This window comes from Rattus norvegicus, chromosome X, assembly GCF_036323735.1.
Source record: "Rattus norvegicus strain BN/NHsdMcwi chromosome X, GRCr8, whole genome shotgun sequence".
In the NCBI taxonomy this organism is placed as follows: domain Eukaryota; kingdom Metazoa; phylum Chordata; class Mammalia; order Rodentia; family Muridae; genus Rattus; species Rattus norvegicus.
This window is the reverse complement of record NC_086039.1, coordinates 77,982,309-77,995,301: the sequence shown is the minus strand read 5'-3', so window position 1 is coordinate 77,995,301 and position 12,993 is coordinate 77,982,309.

Below are 12,993 nucleotides of genomic sequence, written 5' to 3'. Positions count from 1 at the left end.
AACAAAAACAGAGCAAAACATTATTTTAAAAAATAAAACAACTAACCTCAACGAACCAATAATTATAAGATTATATACAGCTTTGAAGTTCTTTTCTTACTCAATTACCAATTAGTTTTTCTGTCAAGAGACAAAAGGAAGCCTTGAGAAATGGTTAAGAGCACTGGCTGTGCTTCCAGAGGACCTAGATTCAATTCCCAGCATGCACACAGCAGCTCACAGCTGTCTATAACTCCAGTTCCTTGGATCCAATACCCGCACACTGACATGCATGCAGGCAAAGCACAAATGTACATACAATTTAAAGAAGAAAAAATTAAAAAGAGATAAAGTAAGCTGGCGATGCATCTACCTAATATATACAAAGCCCCAAGAATGGTCCTTAGCAATCCTCCCCCCACATATACAAAGAGGATCCTTGATAATACCTATACAATGTTTCTTTTTTATTTCTTTTCTTAAGACAAGATCTCACGTAGACAAGGTGTCTTAGTCAGGGTTTCTATTCCTGCACAAACAACATGACCAAGAAGCAAGTTGGGGAGGAAAGGGTTTATTCAGCTTACACTTCCACATTGCTGTTCATCACCAAAGGAAGTCAGGACTGGAACTCAAGCAGGTCAGGAAGCAGGAGCTGATGAAAAGGTCATGGAGGAATGTTACTTACTGGCTTGCTTCCCCTGGCTTGCTCAGCTTGCTTTCTTATAGAACCCAAGGCCACCAGTCCAGAGACCGCACCACCTACAATGGGCTGGGCCCTCCCACTAGATCACTAGTTGAGAAAATGCCTTACAGCTGGATCTCATGAAGGCATTTCCTCAACTGAGGTTCCTTTTTCTGTGATAACTCTAGCTTGTGCCAAGTTGACACACAAAACTAGCCAGTACACAAAGCTAGCCTTTAACTCTATTTCCTGGTAGATGATGTAAATCCTGATCCCGCTGCTTGCAGCTCCAAATGCTATGCTTACAACCATATTTTACTATGCTCAGCTTTTGTTTCTATTCTCCCCAAGAAGGTTTCTACAGTCCAGATCTCTGTAGAATGTCTGACCTGAAAAGGGCATTAGAAATCCTGTGGCCTGCTCCCTTCATTATTTAAGTAGGGAATATGAGACAAAGTATAGAAATAACTTGTTCAGTGTCAAGATATTTTCCCTTCCCTCCCCTCCCCACCAGTGTCCAGATATTAATGATAGAATCAGAAGTTAAATTTCTGGACTTTTGGGATTCTCAGAATTGGAGTTATTCTATCTAGCACACAGTCTTTTAGGTTGTTTCACAATAACAAACTGTATTTCAACTACACAAAACTTCAGCAAGATCACTGAAACCTGAGGTGATAACTATATGGTCATAACACCATTGGCTTATTAGCAGGTGTGAGAAACCAATCCCTTCCATGTCTAGTTTGCTTGTTTCGGTTTACTGAGACAGTCTTGCTGTACAGATTTAGCTGGTACTCATTCTGTAACACAAGCTGTCCTGGAGTTTGTGGCAATCTCCCTTCTACAGTCTTCATATGGTGTATAATTCATTGGCCAACTTGTTTCTGGTTTAGCAACGTATCTGTTTCCAGTAACTGAAGAGTTCTGGGAAGGTTATATCATTAACATGAAAAAAATGAGCTGATCTTTAGGCTGTTGAGATGGAAAGATGCTTATCACCAAACTTGAGTTGAATCTCTGGGACCCACATTGTGGAAGGACAGAATAGACTCACAAAAGTTGTCCTAAACCCCACACATGTGACATGGCATACACTGTCCTCTACCTTGTACTATCCCATAAAAATGTGAAAAAAAGTGATAAAACGAAGTTCTAACAATTTAATTGAAGAAAGAATGTTTTTGATACATTATATCCTGAGGGCAATAAAATTCACTTTAAGACAATGGATTCCTCTTGAAGAATTATGCATTAATTGGGTTAATTACAGTAATTGAAAATCACTGATACGAAAGGAAGGTAAGTTCGGTGTGATTTGTAGAAGGTGATTTTGATGTCAGTGATCTGGATTTAAAATCCATATAGAACCACCGATTGCATAGGTTTAGACAAATTGCTTAAGTACACTAATGTCAAATTGTTCCTATTCAGATTTAATAGCAACTTCTCGTGACTGTTATAAGGATTAAAGTGAGATAATTTACCTAGCTCACAGCACACACACACACACACACACACACACACACACACACACACACACACACACAAAATGGCTACTAAATGACTGTCTTAACAAAAGACAATTTCGGGGTTGGGGATTTAGCTCAGTGGTAGAGCACTTGCCTAGCAAGTGCAAGGCCCTGGGTTTCGTCCCCAGCTCTGGAAAAAAAAGCAAAAAACAACAACAACAACAACAACAACAAAAACAAAAAAAAAACAAAAAAATACCAAAAGACAATTTCAAAGAGTAGAGAAAATTCATATTAATTTTTCAAAACATGATTATTTCTCTCTTAATCCCTGTGACTACGACATGTGTATTGTCAGGGTAAAATGTAAAGACAAATGGTTTATTTTGAATATTAGAAGAGAGATAATTGGGGTTGCCTTGTTTGTTTGCTTACTTGTTTGTTTTGAGACAGGGACTCACTATGTATCCCAGATGGAGCCTGGCCCACAACTCACTATATAGACCAGGCAGTCCTGTGGGGTCACAGACCTACCTCTACCTCCCTGGTGCTGATATAAAAGGTATGTGCCACCATGTGTAACATTATCTCAAATAGTGATGTAGTAGACCAGGCAAGGGTTCTTATTCTCCTTAGTAGACAAATGCCTAAAGACATTATTGACCCAAAGCTGGGTACAATTTTGTTTCACATCTGGTGGGAAAAGAACAGAGATACTATAAAATATTCTCATGTGCATGTGAGAGCTCCCAACCAACGTATACACAAACCACAGAGAATTATGTGGCCTGGTGTCAACAGTGATGAGAAGCTCTGGATTCATGTACAGTAGTTACTCAAAAAATAAATATGTTTATTTAAATGTACCAAATATTTGTGGTAATAAACGACTGACAAAAACAATGCTCTTGCCAGGTGGTGGTGCCTTTAATCCCAGCACTCAAGAGGCAGGGGGATCTCTGTGAGTTTAAGGCTATCCTGTCTACAAAGCAAGTTTCAAGACAGTCAAGGTTACACTGAGAAACACTGTCTAAAAAACAAACAAACAAACAAACAGTATTCCTTAGTTAAGTATTACAAATCAAAATATATTATGTCCTAGATAAATGTCCCATTTGGTTCAAAATGTGTCCACAACACGTAGGAACCATTCTAAGAACCTTTCCAGCATCTTAGCTTTTCTATTGGCTCATCTTGATTTCTTTCCATTTCTTGTTATTTAAATAGAAGCAAGTTATCATAAAGCTTTAGAGGCTGTTCTTTCAACTCTAAGATCTTACAGTCCCACTGACAAAGCTCACCTAACATTCACAATGCCCAAAGTGTATCCAGGAATCTCTATAATGTCACAATATCTATGAATGAACAATCCTATCTTGTTTACTCCTTAATGTCTTTGGTCTAGTACACCTGACAACAGAAGACCTGAATAAATATTTTAATATGTGAATTCTCATTAATGTATGTATAATAGTATATGGCTAAATAAAACTAATGACTGCTGTGCAGACATGACTCAGCACAAGTTGTTCTTGTAGAGCAATGGTTCTCAAATTCCCTAATGCTGTGATGCTTTAATAAAATCCTTCGTGTTGTGGGGACCCTCAACCATAAATTTATTTTTGTTGATTCTTCATAACTTTAATTTGCTACTGTTATGAATGATAATGGAAATATCTGTGTTTTAACCCACAAAGGGGCCATGACCCACAGGTTGAAAGCCATTGTTGTAGAGTACTCAACATTCTGTTCCTAAACACCACAAAGCTCACAACCATCTGTAACTTTAACTTGTGGGGGATCTGGCACCATCTTTGGTTTCCAGACGTAAATAAACTCCCATGTGAACACACACACACATCCACATAATTCAAATTAGTATGATTACAGTACTGAAAAGAGGTCAGGAAAGTTTCTTTAAATGGAAGATGTGAAATCAGATACAAAACTGAGTTGTTGGAGAGGATAAGGTTTGTTGTTTCAGTATAGGGACAACACAGACAATGATAAAGGATTAATAATGGTAGTGACATTAGGAAAAAAATTAAACATAAAAATATGTGACTCGTGTGGCTGAGAAATGACTGAGTGGTAAAGAACATATTTACTACTTGTCTTAGCGTTTGCTGTGAAGAGGCACCATGACTACAACAACTCTTATAAACGAAACCATTCAGAGATTCAGTTTAGTTTCCTCATGGCAGGAAGCATGGCAGCATGCAGGCAGACACTGTCCTGGAGAAGGAGCTGAGAATTCCATATCCAAACCCTTAGGCAGCAAAATGAGAGAGAGAGAGAGAGAGAGAGAGAGAGAGAGAGAGAGAGAGAGAGAGAGAGAGAGAGAGAAAGAGAAAGAGAGAGAGAGAGGAGACAGAGCTATGTTTATTTTGTTTGACATATGTTAACACCATGTAGCTTGAACTCAGCTTGAAATGTGTCTTACTCACTTTTTACTAACTCATAAATAGTACATTTGAGGTTGGAAGAATATTGAAAAAATTTGTGCTAAAGAAATATAGCAATAAAATGACTGTACTCACAGAACAGTGCCATATTCGGCCATCACCAGAGAAGCTTCTTGAAGCAGGTGGGAACTAACACAGAGACTCATGGCTGTACAGTTTGCAGATAGGGAAATCCTTTGGAGCACTCAATACTACAAGGGATATTTCCTTTAACCCCTGCCTCTTGGGGCTCAAGGAGCTATGTATAAGAGGAGATGGAAAGATTAGAAGAGCCAGAAGAGATGGATGACTGCAAGGAAACAGTCCTCCAGACACAGGACCAATGCACTTGGGAATTCATAGACTGTAGCAGCACATATAGGGTTGGTACACGTTCAAGCCACACAGGGTCCGAGCACTGAGGTGAGAGTGGAGATGAGCTTGGATCCCTAACAGAGAAGCTATCTGTAACTGGTACTCACTTGGAAAGGAAAAAGTAGGTTTCTCCACTGAAGTTTCACTGGGTATATTAACCTACTTCAGGGTAGGCTCCATGCCCAAGAGTTGGTAGACAACACAAAATGAACTCAATGGTATTTACATAGACATTTTGTCTCACATAGCTTTGTGCAGATTTTTTTGTCTTATTGTATTTTGCTTGTATATTTTCACTTCTGATTTTGTGCTTTTATATGTGAGTGATTTTGGTTTTAGTTTTGTTTTTTGTTTGTGTTTTTTATGTACAACCCTTTTTATTTTATAAGTGAATCTGGATTTTAAACCAATAGTTCCTAGAATAAAAACTGTACAACAAAAATAATAAATAAAATGGCAAAAAAACTACTAGATGTGACATGGGATTTATTTTAGGGAAGATACAAAGTACTTTAGTCAGATTTCCTTCCATGTTGTGAGATAAATAAAAGATTCCAGTGGATATATGTAAAAGTGGAAAAATTGTCTGGTAATCGAAGTCTATAGAAGACTGTAATAGACAACTCACTCAGCCTGAGTTTACAAAAGATAAGCAAACCTAACTGGGGGACTGGGGGGAGACAAGGGATCTGTTTGTGTTTTGCTTGCTTGTTCTTTTTTTTTAAGAGAGAAAGAGTGTGACCCTGAATGAGTAGGGAGAAAGGGAATATCTAGGAGAAGCTGAGAAAGGAAAAACCATGATCAGAATATGTTAACTTTTTTTATGTATATGAGTACACTGTAGCTGTCTTCAGACACACCAAAAGAGGGCATCAGATCTCATTACAGATGGTTGTGAGCCACCATGTGGTCGCTGGGAATTGAACTCAGGACCTCTGGAAGAGCAGTCTGTGCTCTTAACCACTGAGCCATCTCTCCAGCCCATATGTTAACTTCTAAAAGGACTATAAACTAAGACATTTGGACATATTGCTTCAACTTCGACTTAATCACTTTACCTTAACTCTGGCTAGCCTATCTGGAACTTTAGGATCTGAACTAAAGATAGTTTCCCCCAAATACCATGTTCTTTGTGACCTGTAGGCCTTTGTACCTATTGACCCCTTTTGTCTGGAACTGTCTTTTCAAGTTTGGCTACCCAGTCTTCACATAGTAATTCCTCATGTATCAAGACTTTAAGTCTATACTTACATTATACATTCTGTTGGAAGCACTCCCTGCCCTCCTCCAAAATGTAATAGTTTTCGTGCTCTTACAATACTATCTACATCAATAGTTTTCATGCTCTTAGAATACTATCTACATCGATAGTTTTCATGCTCTTAGAATACTATCTACGTCAATTGCAGCACTTACTACATTGGACAGTATTTTTTGGTGTAAACTTTTTTATTGCTTATTTCATTTATTTACATTTCATATATTATCACCCTCCTGGGCGTTTTCCCCTTTGCAACCCCCCTATTCTATCTCCCCTCCCCCCTGCTTCTACAAGGGTGCTTCCCCACCCCCCTACCACCGCCCTAGCATTCCCTAAGCTGGGTCATCTAGCCTTTAACCAAGGGCCTCCCCTCCCACTGCTGCTACATAAAGCCATTCTTTGCTACATATGCAGCTGGAGCCATGGGTCCCTCCATGGGTCCCTCTTTTTTCTTTTTAACTTACCAATGTTTTGTCCTGTACAACAGATGCACTTAGCTCACCTTTAATTTTCATTATCATTCTGCCTGGCATATAGTAAGTATTCAATATCTGTTGAAATAAAAATAAAAAGTGATTGAGTCTAGATAGATGAGTCAGGAGTTAAGAGTGCCTACTGCTCTTGCATAGGACCTGAGTGTGGTTCCCAGTACCCACATCTGGCAGGTCACAGCTTTCTCTAACTCCAGCTTTAGTGGCATCCAGTGTCTCTGACCTCTGGGAGATTGTGGACATGTGCACATACATGTATGCAGGCACACAAAGTTACACAAAACACAAATAGTATAAGTAAATCTAAACAAAAGATGACTCTAGAACTAATTGTAGAAACACTATTAGGATTACAAATATAAATTGGATTTTCCTTAGAGGAGAGCTAAAACCAAGAGATACCTAGAGATGAGAAATGAATAAAAACTATTAACTTGGAAATATTCATACTTTAGTAATGCAGGCTAAACAGTCTGAGCAAAAGATGGAGAAGAAAAACCATACAAAGAACATTTAGTGATTCTGAATAATGAACAAACAGTATTTTAAATGGAAACTTATGGTAAAGTGTCAAAAGGTTTTTTTTCCCTATGCAACAAAAACAGAAGGGATGTTGTTGAATTACATAGCTTGTTCTCCCCAGTAGTAGTGCTTGATCTCACAGAACTAAGGAGTGAATTATTCTGAAAAACAGACATATATGAATCAATATAGTTCAAATTAAGACATAGAAACTACACAATAATGTGAGGGTAAATAAAAGAAAAGGAATGTTTTGGGCTGGGGATACAACTCAATGGTACAGTGTTTACTAACACGTAAGCCTCTGCATGCAATGCCCAGCACAGAAGAAAATGTTTATGTATGAGAAAATGGGAATAAGAAAGGTTGGGCAAGAAGTAAGAAAACATTTCAAGAATGAAGAAATTGCAGAAAGGTACCCAAGGAAGACAATCCCCTTTAAAGTACAATATAGGATTGAGATTAAGATCATGCTGAACTGCACGGTGGTAATATCTTATCCTAGAATTGCCCCCTAAGGGTGGGTGCCAGGTGTCTGAGGATTGTTCAGAAGGAATGGGAGGGACCTCAATGGACTCTGCAGGGAAGGGGTGGGGGTGAGATCAAAGGAAGATGCAAGAGAGAAGCACTGCCTAAGGCTGCAAAACCTAGCTATCTAGGAGGCCACATGTGACTTCATTAAGACCACTGGAGAGCTACCCATATCTCAGAAGCTAAACTCTGAGGGATCCAGGTGGGTCTGAATCCAGGTGGACTTAAAAGCAATGTGTCTGGGGAGAAAGACAGCTGAGATACAGGTGCCGGTATATGAGAGCAAGAACGAGAGACTGCTCGGTGAAACACAGATCTAAAGATAAAGTTTACCATGTCTTCAAAGAACCAGACTCTCCACAAAACAACTTAAAAAGAAGAAAAAGACAGCATCTAGAAGAACCGAGAGCCAAAATGAATGGGGATGTGTTAGATGAATATTTGCATCTTAAAGAACATGAGAGACATAATGCTTGCATCTTTACTCAATAGGTATGGATAATTGAAATTGAAGAAATAATGATATAGAAGTAAAGAGATTATAGTCATGGAATTTTTTACATGTAGGGCAAGTCTATTCCATTGTATAGAATTTTTATAAAAGCCATAAACAATTGTGTGATTTCCCCCCTATAGTCATAGTCAATGAAAGAACCAAGATTAGACCAATTTTTTTTCTGACTCACATTATTATTCTATCATGCTGAGAAAGAGCTGTTTGGAGAGGAGTAAAACTAGTGGTGAGTTCATCAGAATTTCAAAGGACAGCTGTACAAATGCACTTTGATGTTAGCTCAAGTGGAAAGTAGGTTTAATCAGGTAAGAAATGCACATCAGACATTCGCAGGGCAATTTTACTATGTAATACATTTTTTAAGAAGAATAGGTATTTGGGGAGCAAGTGAGTTCACTTCCGTTAGTGTTTAAAAGTACAAAACAAGGTGGGTTTGATGAATTTACACCTCTAATCCTCACGCCAGGGAAGCTGAGGCAGGAGCATTGCTGTAAGTTTAAGGCCTAACTGGGCTATGGTGCATTGGCGATCAGTTTGAAATGAGATACAGGGTAAGACCCTGTCTCGAACACAATTAAACTGAATGAGTAATGTGGACTTTGATGAATTTTAAAGTTAACTAAGGTACAATATTTATTAATCAGAGAGCTGAGAAACGGATGGATAAAGGCAAGTATTGAATGATTAACCATAATTCCTTAGAATACACTGTGAGATTATTTTTTCACGAATTAGTGTATACAGAATACTTAACTCCACAGGATACTGAATTCCATAATATTTTAAATTTTTAAATTCTACCTTAGTAGGATTAACCTGTGTTTTGTAAGATTTCAATTTATTGATATAAAACATACACAGAGATTGAATATATGCATGTGTATAGACCCTACCAATTTCCCTAAAACTCAACAAGAAAAAAATCTCCTTTTAATTTTGGGGTTAAAAGCAGAATATAGTAAAATCAATTAAGTAGAATCAAAATTGACACTTCTTTAGATGTTAATATGATTTTTACCAGGACTGGTTTTGTTTCTAACTTTAGTTAACAAGGGGAGAGGACTCAGTAGATAAAATGTTTGCTCAAGCATGAAAACCTTTTGATCCTCAGTCCCATATTGAAATCCGGCTGTGGTGGTGCTCATAAGGGCGAGATGTGGGTAGTAACAGACAGATCCCAGGAACTCATTGTCCTGTTTATCCAGCCAATTTGTGAGCTGAAGATTCTATCAGGGAGACTATTTAAAAAAATAGAAAGTGGTAGCTCTGAGATTATATACATATATAATATTATATGGACTAAGTAGGTTATTTTTATACATTTGGGAACATGTATAATATATACTATATATATAATCTCTCATATATATATTTATATACATACATGTATATGTATGTATAAAGCAACAAAGAAAAAGAAAGCATGGATTTGAAAGAGAACAAGAGACATACATGGCAGGGTTTGAAGATAGGAAGGAGGCAAATGATTAAAATGATTTTAAAAACACATTGCGATTTCTAAAAATAAAGCATTTTAATCAAGAAAATAAAACCAATGAAGAGTAGCAGGAGAAGACATTTGATGTCATCCTCTGGTCTCCACATGTATTCATATACACTTGCACACACATATGTACACAGATGCCACACACACATACACACCTTTACTCATCGTTTTAAAATTTAATATTAATGAATAAATTCTTAAAGTATTACTACTAAGTTTTTTATTTTTTATTTTCTTTTATTAGATATTTTCTTTATTTACATTTCAAATGTTACCCCCTTTCATGGTTTCCCTTCTGGAAACCCCATCCCATACCCCTCCCTCTGCTTCTATGAGGGTGCTCCCCAATCCACTCACCCACTCCCTCCTGCTTCCCCTGCCCTGGCATTCCACTACACTGGGGCATCTGGCCTTCACAGGAACAAGGGCCTCTCTTCCCACTGATGCCCAACAAGACCGTCCTCTGCTACATATGCAGCTAGAGGCATAGGTCCATCCCTGTGTACTCTTAAGATGGTAGTTTAGTCCCTGGGAGTTCTAGGGAGTCTGATTGGTTGGTATTGTTGTTCTTATGGTGTTGCAAACCCCTTTAGCTCCTTCAATCCTTTCTCTAACTCTTCAATGGGACCCCATTCTCAGTCCAATAGTTGGCTGCAAGCACCTGCTTCTATTTGTCAGGCTCTACCAGAGTCTTTCAGGAGACAGCGATATCAGGCTCCTGTCAGCATGCACATCTTGGCATTTGCAGTAGTGTCTAGGGTTGGGTATATGGGATGGATTCACAGGTGGGGCAGTCTCTGGATGGCCTTTCCTTCAATCTCTGCAAATTGTCTTTGTATTTCCTCCTGTATTTTGTTCCCTTTTCTAACAAGGACCAAAGAATCCACACTTTGTGCTTCCTTCTTCTTGAGCTTCATGTGGTCTGTAATTGTGTCTTGAGTATTCTGAGCTTTGGGGCTAATATCTGCTTATCAGTGAGCACATACCATGCGTGTTCTTTTATGATTGGGTTACCTTACTCAGGATATTTTCCAGTTCCATCCATTTGCTCTGAATTTCATAAAGTCATTGTTTTTGATAGCTGCGTAGTATTCCATTGTGTAGATGTACAACATTTTCTGTATCCATTCCTCTGTTGAAGGGCATCTGGGTTCTTTCCAGCTTCTGGCTATTATAAATGAGGCTGCGATGAACATAGTGGAGAATGTGTCCTTGTTATAGGTTGGAGCATCTTTTGGGTATATGCTCAGGAGTGGTATAGCTGGGTCCTCCGGGAGTACTATGTCCAATTTTCAGAGGAACCACCAGACTGTTTTCCACAGTGGTTGTAATACCTTGTAATCCCACCAAAAATGAGGGAATATTCCTCTTTCTCCACATCCTCAGCAGCATGTGCTGTCACCTGAGTTTTTGATCTTAGCAATTCTGACTGGTGTGAAGTGGTATTTCAGGGTTATTTAGATTTGCATTTTCCTGTTGACTAAGGATGTTGAACATTTCTTTAGGTGCTTCCTAAATCCCCAGCTGAGAATTCTTTGTTTAGCTCTGTACTCCATTTTTAATAGGGTTATTTGATTTTCTGGTGTCTAACTTCTTGAGTTCTTTGTATATTTTGGATTTTAGCCCTCTATCAGATGTAGGATTATTAAAGATCTTTTCCCAATCTGTTGTTTGCTGTTTTGGCCTATTGACAGTGTCCTTGGCCTTACAGAAGTTTGCAATTTTTTGAGATCCCATTTGTCGATTCTTGATCTTAGAGCATAAGCCATTGGTGTTCTCTTCAAGAAATTTTCGCCTGTGCCCATGTGTTCGAGGCTCTTCCTCACTTTCTTTTCCATCTGTTTCACTGTATCTGGTTTTGTGTAGAGGTCCTTGATCCACTTGGACTTGAATTTTGTACAAGGCAATAAGAATAGATGGATTTGCCATTTGAACCAGAACCTGGTATCTTTCTTGAAAATTTTCATTTCCTCCAGATTTTCCAGTTTTGTTGAGCATAGGCTTTTGTAGTGCGATCTGATAATTTTTTGAATTTCCTCAGTTTCTTTTGTTATGTCTTTGATTACATTTCTAATTTTCTTAATTTGGATACCATCTCAGTGCCCTCTGGTTAGTCTGCCTAAAGGTTTATCTACCTTTTTGGAACCAGCTCCAGGATTTGTTGATTATTTGTATAGTCCTTGTTGTTTCTACTTGGTTAATTTCAGTCCTGAGCTGGATTATTTTTTACCCTGTATTCCTCCTGGGTGTATTTGCTTCTTTTAGTTCTAGACCTTTCAGGTGTGCTGTCAAGCTGCTGACATATGCTCTTTCCTGTTTCTCTTTGGAGGCCCTCAGAGCCATGAGTTTTCCTCTTAGCACAGCTTTCATTGTGTCCCATACATTTTGGTATGTTGTGCCTTCATTTTCATTAAATTATGAGAAATATTTAAATTCTTTCTTTATTTCTTCCTTGATCAAGTTATCATCGAGTTGTTCCCCTTCACTGTGTATGTGGGCTTTCTGTCATTTTTGTTGTTAATGAAAACAAGCCTTAGCCCATAGTGATCTGATAGGATGCATGGGATTATTTCAATCTTCTTATATCTGTTGAGGCCCATTTTCTGACCAATTATTTGGTCAATATTGGAGAAGGTACCATGAGGTACTGAGAAGAAATGTTCTATAAGTATCTGTTAAATCCATTTAGTTCATAATGTCTGTTAGTTTCATTCTGTCTTTGTTTCTGTTTCTGTTTCCATGATCTGTCCATTGATGAGAGTAGGATGCTGAAGTCTCCCACTATTATTATGAGAAGCTATGTGTGCTTTGAGCTTTGGTAAAGTTTCCTTTATGAATGTGGTTGCCCTTGAATTTGGAACATAGATGTTCAGAATTGAAAGTTCATCTTGGTGGATTTTTCCTTTGATGAGTATAAAGTATTCTTCCTTGTTTTTGCTGATAACTTTTGGTTGAAAGTTTATTTTATTAGACATTAGAATGGTTACTCCAGCTTGTTTCTTGGGACCATTTGCTTGGAAAACTTTTTCCAACCTTTTAGTGACTTGCCTTGGTCTCTGAATGCAGGAAAATGCTGGGTCCTGTTTACATATCCAGTCAGTTAGTGTACATCTTTTTATTGGAGAATTGACTCCACTGATGTTAAGAAATATTAAGGAAAAATGATTGTTGCTTTCTGTTATTTTTGTGGTTAATGGTGGAATTATGTTTGT